This window comes from Lutra lutra, chromosome 4 (genome assembly GCF_902655055.1).
Source record: "Lutra lutra chromosome 4, mLutLut1.2, whole genome shotgun sequence".
Taxonomy (NCBI): Eukaryota; Metazoa; Chordata; class Mammalia; order Carnivora; family Mustelidae; genus Lutra; species Lutra lutra.
Window position 1 is genome coordinate 86,851,154 of NC_062281.1, and position 12,347 is coordinate 86,863,500.

Here is a 12,347-nt window from a genome sequence, read left to right on the forward strand (position 1 = left end):
TTATCTCTAGTTTCCATATCATTGATCTCTGCTCTAATCCTGATTATTTCCCTTCTTGTGTCTGGACTTGGCTTAATTCATTGTTGATTCTCCAGTTCATTAAGGTGTAAAGACTGCTTGTGTTTTCTGGATTTTTCAACTTTTTTGAGGGAGACTTGCATGGCTATGTACCCCATAGGTTTTGGACTGAAGTGTTTTTGTTCTCATTTGCTTCCTTGAATAGTTTAAGTTCTTCTTTGATTTCCTGGTTGATCCAAGCATTCTTAAGCAAGGTGGTCTGTGGCTTGCAGGTGTGTGAATTTCTTCCGAACTTTTGCTTGTGGTCGAGTTCCAGTTTCAAAGCATTGTGATCTAAGAATATGCATGGAATAATCTTAATCTTTTGGTATCATTTGAGCCTGATTTGGGACCCAGTATGTGGTCTATTCTAAAGAAGGTTCCATGTGCACTCAAGAAGAATGAGTATTCTGTTGTTTTAGGGTGGAATGTTCTGTATATATCTATGAGGTCCATCTGATCCAGTGTGTTGTTCAATCCTCTTGCTTCTTTATTCATTTTCTGCTTGGATGATCTATTACTGAAGGTGACGTGTTAAGATGTACTACTATTAATGTATTTATATCAATATGACTCTCTCTCTTAACAGTTTTCTTTCTTTCTTTTTAAAAATATTTATTTGACAGAGAGAGATCACAGGTAGGCCGAGAGTTAGGCAGAGAGAAAGGGGGAATCAGACTCCCTCCTGAGCAGAGAACCTACTGTGGGGTTAAATCCCAGGACCCTGAGATTATGACCTGAGCCGAAGGCAGAGGCTTAACCCACTGAACCACCCAGCCTCCCCACCCCCCACTCCGGTTAACAGTTTTCTAATGTAATTGGCTGCTCCCATATTGGAGGCATAAATATTTACAATTTTTAGAACTTCTTGGTGGATAGTCCCTTTAAGAATTATGTAGTGTCCTTCTGTATCTCTGACTACAATCTTTAGTTAAAATCTAATTTATTTGGTATGAGAATCGGTACCCCAGCTTTCCTTTGAGCCCCCTTTGCATGAAAAATGCTTCTCCATCCCTTCACTTTCAGTCTGGATGTATCCTTTGGTTCAAAATGGGTCTCTTGTAGACAAACATATGGATGGGTCCTGTCGTTTTATCCAATCTGCAACCCTGTGTTGTTCTTTGGGCGCATTTAGGTCATTCATGTTGAGAGTGATAATTCAGAGATAAGTTTTTATTGACATTGTGTTACCTGTGAAGTCTTTGTTTCTATAAAGAAGAGAGAAGAACCACATGGTCCTCTCAAATGATGCAGAAAAACATTTGACCAAATCCAGCATCTGGTCCTGATTAAAATGCATCAAATATAGAGATAGAGGGAATATTCCTCAACTTCATAAAGTCTATTTATGAAAACCCCACAGTATCTTCAAAGGGAAAAACCTGACTGCCTTCCCATTAAGATCAGGAACACGACAAGGATGCCCACTCTCACTACTCTTGTTCAACATCGTATTAGAAGTCCTAGCAACAGCAATCAGACAACAAACAGAAATAAAAGGTATTCAAATTGGCAAGGAAGAAGTCAAACTCTCTCTCTTCGCAGATGATATGATACTTTATGGATAATTTATATGGAAAACCCAAAAGACTCCATCCCCAAACTACTAGAACTCATACAGCAATTCAGCAATGTGGCAGGATACAAAGTCAATGTACAGAAATCAGTTGCTTCTTACATGCTAACAATGAAAATACAGAAAGGGAAATTAGAGAATCAATTCCATCTACTATAGCACCAAGAACCATAAGATACCTGGGAATAAACTTAAGGAAAGGGGTAAAGGATTGGTACCTGAGGAACTACAGAACACTCATGAAAGGGATCGAAGAAGACACAAAAGTATGGAAGACCATTCCATGCTCATGGATAGGAAAAATAAACGTTGTAAAAATGTCTATACAGCCTAGAGCAATCTATACTTTCAGTGCCGTTCTGATAAAAATTCCACTGGCATTTTTCAAAGAGCTGGAGCAAACGATCCTAAAATTTGTATGGAATCAGAAGAGACCCTGAATTGCTACGGAAATGTTGAAAAAGAAAAACAAAACTGGGAGCATCACGTTATCTGATTTCAAGCTTTACTACAAAGCTGTGATCACCAAGACAGCATGACATTAAGTGGTCTATGTGTCTGGCATAAATCAGACACATAGACCACTGGAACAGAGGAGAGAACCCAGATATGGACCCTCAACTCTATGGTCAGATAATCTTCGACAAAGCAGGAAAAAATATGCAGTGGAAAAAAAGACAGTCTCTTCAATAAATGGTGCTGGGAAAATTGGACAGCTATATATAGAAGAATGAAACTCGACCATTCTGTTACACCATACACAAAGATAAACTCGAAATGGATAATAGACATCAATGTGAGGCAGGAATCCTTTAGAATCCTAGAGGAGAACATAGGCAGTAACCTCTTTGATATCAGCCACAGCAAATTCTATCAAGATATGTCCTCAAAGGCAAAGGAAGCAAAAGTGAAAATGAATTTTTGGGACTTCATCAAGATCAGAAGGTTCTGAACAGCAAAGGAAACAGTCAACAAAACAAAGAGACAACCCACGGAATGGGAGAAGATATTTGCAAATGACAGTACAGACAACAGGCTGATATCCAGGATCTATAAAGAACTTCTTAAATGGAACACAGACAAAACAGATAATCATGTCAAAAAAATGGGCAGAAGACTTGAACAGACACTTCTCCAATGAAGACATACAAATGGCTAAAGACACATGAAAAAATGGTTATCATCACTAGCCATCAGGGAGATTGAAATAAAAACCACATTAAGATATCACCTTACACCAGTTAGAATGGCCAAAATTAACAAGACAATAAATCATGTGTGTTGGAAAGGATGTGGAGAAAGGGGAACCCTCTTACACTGTTGGTGGGAATGCAAGTCGGTGCAGCCACTTTGGAGAACAGTGTGGAGATTCCTTAAGAAATTAAAAATAGAGCTTCCCTATGACCCTGCAATTGCACTACTGGGTATTTACCCCAATGATACAGATGTAATGAAAAGAAGGGCCATCTGTACCCCAGTGTTCATAGCAGCAATGTCCACAGTCACCAAACTGTGGGAAGAACCAAGATGCCCTTCAATGGATGAGTGGATAAGGAAGATGTGTCAAGGTTGTGGGGAAAGTAGAACCCTTGTATATGGTGGAGACATAAATTGATACAGCCATTTTTTTTTTTTTTTGAAAAGAATGAAAGTAAAACTACCATGTGATGTAGCAATCCCACTTTGGGGCGTATATCCAAAGGGAATGAAAACAGGATCTCAAAGAGATATCTGCACCCCATGTTCATTGCAGCATTGTTGGCAGTAGCCAAGACAATGAAACAACTTAAGTGTTGCATGGGTGAAGAAAATGTGGGTCATGGACATGAAAAGTCCAGCATAAAGAATATACTCAATTGTATTGTAATAACAGGGTATAGTGACAGATGCTGATTACACTTATTGAGTAATATTTAGTAGTGTATATAATTGTCAAATTAATGTGTTGTACCCCTGAAACTAATATAATATTGTATATCCATTATACTTTAATGATAAAGCAAATGTGAATATTATTTGGTCATGAAAAAGAAAGAAATTCTGCTATTTGTATCAACATGGGTGAAACTGGAGGACATTATATTAAGTGAAAAAAGCCAGAAGGAGAAAGACAAACACTGTGTGCTATCATCTATACAAGGACTTTTAAAAAATAAAGAAGTAAACTCACAGAAACAAATAGTAGGATGATGGTTACCCGTGGCTGGGAGGTGGGTAATATGGGGAGATATTGGTCAAATGGTAAGAACATTCAGCTACAAGATGAATAGGTTATGAAGATCTAATGTACAGCATGGTGACTGTAGTTATAATACTGTAGAGTGCCCTTGAAACTTGCTAAGGGAACAGATCTTAAGCTTGCTTATCAAAAAAAAATTCAGGTGGGCGCCTGGGTGGCTCAGTTGGTTGGGCGACTGCCTTCAGCTCAGGTCATGATCCTGGAGTCCCAGGATTGAATCCCACATCGGGCTCCCAGCTCCACGAGAGTCTGCTTCTCCCTCTTATCTTCTCGCTCATGCTCTCTCTCACTGTCTCTCTCTCAAATAAATAAAATATTACAAAAAAATTCAGGTGATTCTGAGGTGATGTGTTCATTAATTTGATTGCAGTAATCATTTTATTTATAGCATATGTATATTAAATCATCAGATTGTACATGTTAAATATATGTAATTTTATGTGCTTATTATACCTTAAAAATCTGGAGAAAATGGTTGCAATGGAAAATATTATGTTATGTGAATTTTACCACAATTAAAAATAAACAATAATATTATAATACTTCTATTTGTAAAAAAAAAACAAAAACCAGACACGCTCATTAGTCTGGGCCATTGATTGTTACCTTCTCCCTTCTGCACACCCTCCAGACACACAGCTTGCCCTGCCCATCCCACCCTCCTGGCCAATGGCCAGGCAGCGACCAGCCAGGAAGTGATGTCAACAACCCCCCCCCCCCCCAAGGATTTAGGCCTCCTGTGGCTTCTGAGACCTCACTGGGAGCACCTCCTAGAAAATTAGCTCTTGAAAATGAAACCTGTAAAGTAGGAATAAGAACAACCAAAAGACTCATTGAATAATGTGAAGGGTCTATTCGAGAAATCAGAGCCAAAATTGTAAGAGAACAAATGGAGAAGAAAGACAGACCCAGAAGGTGTGTGTGGTAAGTCCAGGTGTGAGGAAGAGGGTTTGTAGGGGGACAAGATATGTGATGCAAATGTCCAGCTCAGCAGGGGGAAGGTGTAGGGACCAGTGTCCCACAGAGTCTTGGGAAGAGGGAGGGAGGGAGGGGACTGAAAGGAGAACCCATAGAGCCCAACAAGTCCTGGATGCCTTGGCAGCCACAGGCGACGTGAACACTGGGAACTTGGCCTTTGCCCCAGACTCCAGAGGAATGTAATGGGAGCAGCATACAGTTCAATAGGGGGGGGTGGTGACCTCTTGATACTGACTGATCCCTGAGACAAAAGAAACATTTCCTTCAAAAGCCTGTCATCTTGTTGCCCACACAAGATTCCCGTTCTATGATATCGTATCGTATGGCTGTCGTTTCCGTGACATGACTTTTGAGCTCAGGGTCCACTGAGCTGATGCAGTTAGACAGGAGGGAGAGTCCAGAGTGGCAGCTTATAAGGCGGTATTTCAGTCTCATACTCACTATTGCCATCTTATAAAAAAGCCAACAGATCAATTAAAGAAATTGGCATATGTTAAAGATATGAAAGCAAATTTTCTTTCTTTTTTTTTTTTTTAAAGATTTTATTTATTTGACAGAGAGAGAGATCACAAGTAGAGAGAGAGAGAGGAGGAAGCAGGCTCCCTGCCCAGCAGAGAGCCTGATGCGGGACTCGATCCCAGAACCCCAAAATCAGGACCTGAGCTGAAGGCAGAGGCTTAACCCACTGAGCCACCCAGGCAGCCCCTTTCTTTCCTTTTTTAAGACTTTACTTATTTATATCACAGAAGGAGATCACTAGTAGGAAGAGAGGCAGACAGAGACAGAGAGAGGGGGAAGCAGGCTCCTCGTGAAGCAGAGAGCCTGATGTGGGACTTGATCCCAGGACCCTCGGAACATGACCTGAGATGAAGGCAGAGGCTTTAACCCAACTGAGCCACCCAGGTGTCTCTAGAAGCCCCTTTCTTAATCCTTCCCAAACTTGGAACCTGCAGTCTCCTAGGGGAAATACATAGCCATCTGAGCCTCACTCACAAAACCTGAAAAATCCCAAATACACCAGCTCTCTTGACATCTTAAGGAACTGGAAAATCAACGACAACTTAAGCCAACTGCACACATGAGAAGGGAAATAATCACGATTAGAGCAGAAATCAATGTGTTAGAAGCTAGAGATACAGGAGAACACATCTTGGAAACGTAAGGCTGGTTCTTTGAAAGAATCCATAAGATTGATTAACCACGGGTCAAACTAATCCAAAAAAAAAAAAAAAAGAGAGAGGACCCAAATTAATAAAATTATGAATGAAAGGGGAGAGATCACAACTAACACCAAGGAAATAGAAAAAAATCATCTGAAATTACTATCAACAGTTATATGCCAATAAGTTCAGCAACCTAGAAGAAATTGATGTATTTCTGGAAATCTCTAAACTTCCCAGAGTGAAACAGGAAGAAATAGGCAACATGAATAGACTGACATCTAGGAATGAGATTGAAACAGTGATCAAAAACCTCCCAAAAAACAAGACTCCAGGACTGGATAGATTCCCTGGGGAATTCTACTGAACTTTCAAAGAAAAAATAATACCTATTCTCCTGAAGCTGTTTCAAAAAGTAGAAACAAGATGAAAACTTTCAGACTCTTTTGATGAAGCCAGCATTACTCTGATCCCCAAACCAGGCAAAGACCCCATCCAAAAGGACAGTTTCAGACTGATGCTGGTAGACCAAGCAATCACAGGACTTCTGGCATTCTCATGGTCTCTCTTTGATTCAGATCCAGCCTAAATGCCATCCGTGTTTGCTGGTTTTGCATTATGACGTTTGCAGGAAGAAAAGTGTTTAGAAAAAAAAATATGTGTCAGTCTTTAGACAAGTAGGCTTTGGACACACAAGCTTTCTGGGAATCCACAATGTTGCCATAGTCAAGGGTTGTCTTGTTGTCATCAGAAAATTTCACCAAAATGTATGCAATGCTTTCCTTGCTGTTTTGATTATGTCATAAGGACTACATTTAACTGGGATTGAGTCCCCCATCAGACTCCCTGCTCAGTGGGGAGCTTGCTTCTCCTTCTCTGACTCCTTCCCACTTATGCTCTCTGTCTCAAATAAGTAGGTAAAAACTTCAAAAAAGGAAGAACCACTGAGATATCAACTCACACCTGTCAGAATGGCTAAAATCAAAAATATAAGAAACAACAAGTCTGGGCAATGCTGTGGAGGAAAGGGAACCCTCTTGCCAAATTGGGGGGGAACACAAACTGGTGTAGCCATTGTGGAAAATGGTATGGAGGTTCCTCAAAAAGGTAAAAACAGAACTACCCTACCATCCAATAATCCTACTACTGGGTATTGACTCCCAGAAATACATAAACACTAATTAGCAGGAAGACATTCATAACCAAATTATGGAAAGAGCCCAGATGTCCATTCACGGATGACTGGTGAAGACAATGTGGTATATTTCTACCACAGAATATTATTAAGCCATAGAAAAGAATAACGTCTTGCCATTTGAAATGAGACAGATGGATCTAGAGCGTATTATACTAAATGAATTAAGTGAGTTAGAGATAGATAAATACCATATAATTTCACTCTTATGTGAAGCATAAGAAACAAAATATATAAGCAAAGCAAAAGAAAAGGGAGAGAGACAAACCAAAAACAGACTCTTAACTATATTGAACAAAGTGGTGGTAGTCAGAAGGGAGGGAGGCCACGGAATGGGTGAAGGTGATGGGGGTTACAAAGTGCACTTGTCTGAATGAGCACTGGGCAATGTAAGGAAATGTTCAATTACCACATTATACCCCTGAAACTCATGTTAACACTGTAAGATAACTGAAGTTCAAGTTTCAAAGATGTAAAACAACTTTTAAAAGATGGAGCACTGCTTGATAGATTCCTTTGACTTGACCTCATGCCATTCATCTGAGGTTGTATTCCTCTAACCAAACACAGGAAGTTCAAGGTCATGGCTCAGTGATGGATGATACCCACTGTGGATGTGTGAAGTGGTGTTAAATGACATAGAATCTGAGGTTAAGAATAGATAAATAGGCAGACAGGGGAAAGTGATGCCCTGAAGCATATCCTCACTTTCTCAGCACAGGATTCCCTCCTAGATCTGATGAGCCAAAGACTTTAGAGGCTCCGGTAGCACCAACAAAAGAAACTGTCAACTTTTAGTGTTTGTGGGTACTGCTCCTGGGCTCCCCAAAGAAGCAATGCTTTCACATTTACCAAAAGTGTAAAGGAGTCTACGGAGACTCAAAGAAGGGGCTCTCTCTCTACACCGAGCACACAATGTACATCTGCTTAATAAAAGAAAATAGCCCAAAAGGAGCATTCAGGAAAAGAGAAGGAAAAGGAAGACACCTCCCTGGTTCCCATGATATTAAGTCATTCAACCCCGAATATAGTAGAAGCTTAACATCTGGAACTGCAGTGTCTTTCTACAATGTCTTTTGTTTAACAATTTGCAACATTTTATATAAAAAAGGGATATAACCCGACACCAAAAGTCCCTTTGTTAGAACACTCTCTTCTTTGTGAAGACTGCCTATCCCACACAGCTGTCCTAATCTAGGCTAGAGTAAAACGGTCTTTTTTTTTTTTTTTTTTAACGAAATTCTAAAGGGTTGTTTGTTGTGTATCGACGGCGTCAATCTCTTCAGTTTAGTGGCTGGACTTAGGCCTGAGTTGAAGGTGCATGGGTGTGTCCAGGTGTCACTGAAAGTTCAAAGTAGAGGACAGTCTGAGGGTTTTGAAGGGGTGAGGGGTGGGAGGTTGCGGGAACCAGGTAGTGAGTATTGGAGAGGGCACAGATTGCATGGAGCACTGGGTGTGGTGCAAAAAACAATGAATATTGTTACACTGGAAAAAAAAAAGAAGTGGAGGACAGAGGACCAGAGCAACCACTTCTGAAAGCTTATCTTCACCCTACCCCATGCCAGTCTCCATGCACACTGCATAATGATATTATTCCGTGAGATTCAGCAAGGATTTTTGTTTTCTCATTTCAAGTTTTTACTTAAAACCAGTTAGTTAAAATAGAGTATAATATTAGCTTCAGGAATAGAATTTAGTGATTCATCACTTCCACACAACACCCAATGCTCATCCCAACAAGTGCCCTCCTTGATGCCCATCATCCATTTATCCATCCCCTTGCCTACCTCCCCTCCAGTAACCATCAGTTTATTCTCTAAAGTTAAGAGTCTGGTATATGGCTGGCCTTTCTCTTTTCTTCCTCCCCATGCTCATCTGTTTTGTTTCTTTAATTCCTTATGTGAGTGAAATCCTATGGTATTTGTCTTTCTCTGAATGACTTATTATCTCAGCATCATACACTCTAGCTCCACCCACAACATTGCTACAATGAATACATGAATTCAGTAATGTTGCAGGATGTAAAGTCAATGTACAGAAATTGGCTGCATTTCTATACACCAATAATGAAGCAGCAGAAAGAGAAATGGAGGAATGGATCCCATGCACAATTGTACCAAAGGCCATAAGACACCTAGAATATAATTAATCAAAGAAGTAAAACATCTCTACTCTGAAGACTACAGAACACTTATGAAAGAAACTGAGCAGGACAAAAAGAAATGGAAAAACATCCCACGCTCATGGACTGGAAAAACAACTATTGTGAAAACATCTATAGGACCCAAAATAATCTACACGTTTAATGCAATCCCTATTAAAATACCACCAGCATTTTTCACAGACCTAGACCAACAATCTTTTTTTTTCTTTTCAGTGTTCCAGAACTCATTGTCTATGCACCACACCCAGTGCTCAATAGAACAAACAGTCTTAATATTTTGATGGAACCACAAAAACCCTGAACAGCCAAAGCCATCCTGAAAAAGAAATGCAAAGCTGGAGGCTTCAGATTCCACACTTAAAGCTACAATACAAAGCGTCAGTCATCAAGACAGTAGGGTACTGGCACAAAAACAAACACATACATCAATGGAACAGAATAGAGACCCCAGGAATGGACCCACAACTACCTGGCCAGCTAATCTTTGGCCAAGCAGGAAAGACTATCCAATGGAAAAAAGAGTCTCTTCAATAAATGCTGTTGGGAAACCTGGACAGCTACATGCAAAAGAATGAAACTGGACCACTTCCATATATACAAAACTGGACCACTTCCACATATACAAAAATAAATTCAAAATGGATGAAAGACCTAAACCTTAGATAGGAAGCCATCAAGATCCCAGAGGAGAACACCTTGGCCATAGCTTCTTCTTACTAGATGAGTCTCTGGAGGCCAGGAAGAAATAGCTTTAAAGAAGCTATTTTCTCGTGTTGGTAGTACCTGACTTTCTCTGGAAGGAAAATCTGTCAAATCTCTTTCCCTGAAAAGTGATGAAAATGAAGGCTCACAGAAGTTACATGACTTACTTGAAGTCACACAGGTATGAGTGCTTTGTGGCACTAGTAAAAGCTCCTTTAAGAGGGGCATCTGCGTGGCTTAGTAAGTTGAGCATCCAACTCTTGAATTTGGCTCTAGTCAGGATCTCAGGGTCTCAAGTCTCAAGATCTCAAGATCTCAAGTCTCATGACCCTTTGGCGTCTGTGCTAGGCGTGGATCCTGCTTTAGGTTTTCTCTCTCCCTTTCCCTCTGCCCCTTCACTCTTCTCCCCCCAACTCCCACCTGTATGCTCATTCTTGCTCTCTCTCAAAAAGAAAAAAATTATCATAACAATAATAGTTCAGTGAGAGATATTGTGCTAAGCATTTTGCTAATCACTGTATGTATGTTATAGCATTTTTCTCATCATAATCACTTGAGGTCATATCATCCATAAAAAAAGAGTAGGAAAACTGAGGAGAAACATTAAAATCATTTATGTCACCATATTAAAATTTGACAAGATTAGAAGAAACAGTAGAAGTGCAAGTAAGTTATTGCTTTCTCTTTGGGAATAGTAAGAGAAACATGTTTTGTCTTTATCAGGCATTCATCCCATTTAATCCACTTCTATGTGACCTAGCTTTGCTAGAAGAGCCCCTTCTCATTCTACTAAATCATTTCTAGTGATGGCTGGGCTCTTCCAAAGGCTCCCTGAAAAGGTTTTTGGTGTCAGGACATGAGATGGTCTGGAGGCAAGAACGACCCATCTGTCCTGTTAACTTCTTCCCTACCTCACAGAAGTTGGCATGACCTCAAATGACAGAAAGGGGTAAATTCTCTTTAATTGGGGTGTCTAACCTCTCATGACTGTGAGACTACTCTCATGACTACTCTCATGACTACTGGGCTGAACTATCCTGAACTTTCTGGCTTCTTCTATTTTTTTTTTTCATTGAATATCCAAATGTTCTCTCTTTCTTTTTTTCAATTTAATTTTTCAATTCTTTTTTTAAATTTAAATTCAATGAGTTAACATATAATGTATTATTTGATTCAGGGGTACAGGTCTCTGATTCATCAGTCTTATATAATACTCAGTGCTCATTACAACACATAGCCTCCCTGATGTCTATCACCCTCTTACCCCATCCCCTACCCACTTCCATCCAGCAATCCTCACTTGGTTTCTTATGACAAAGAGTCTCTTATGGCTTGTTTCCCTCTCTGGAATCATTTTCATTATTTTTTTCCTCTCTCCCCTTATGATCCTCTGTTTTGTTTATTAAATTCCACATATCAGTGAGATCATATGATAATGATCATTCTCTGACTGACTTATATCTCTTAGCATCTGCATTATTGCAAATGGCATGTTTCCATTTTTAATGGCTGTGTAATATTCCATCATATATATATGATGAAGTGATGAATATATATATATAATATCACATCTTCTTTATCTATTCATCTGTCAATGGACATCTGGGCTCTTTCCGTAGTTTGCCTGTTTTGGAAGTTGCATCTACAAACATTGGTGTTCAAGTATCCCTTTGGATCACTACATTTGCATCTTTCGGGTAAATACCCAGAAGTGCAATTGCTGGGTCATTTGGTAGCCCTATTTTCAACTTTTGTTCCATATTGTTTTCCAGAGTACAGCACCAGCTTGCATTCCCACTAACAGTGTAAGAGGGTTCCCCTTTCTCCACCTCCTTGCCAACACCTGTCATTTCCTGACTTGTTAATTTTAACCTTTAATGCTGGTGCGAGATGGTATCTCATTGAGGATTTGGTTTATATTTTCCTGATGCCGAGTGATGTTGAGCATCTTTTCATGTGTCCGTTGGCTATTCTTCTTTAGAGAAATGTCTGTTCGTGTCTTCTGCCCATTTCTTGATTAGATTATTTGTTCTTTGGGTGTTCAATTTAATAAGTTCTTTATGGCTTCTGGATTTGCAAGTATCTTCTCTCATTCTGTCAGTTTTCTTTGGATTTTGTTGGAACTTCCTGGTTCCTTATTAGGTGGCTTGAGATTATCTGTAAAATTGGAAGTTTCCAACAATAGCAATATGACAGGGAGGATTCATTTTTGTAAGGCAAGAAACCAAGACAATCAGGCCCAGCAATGAGCAAAAACATTACTTTCAAAGAAATGT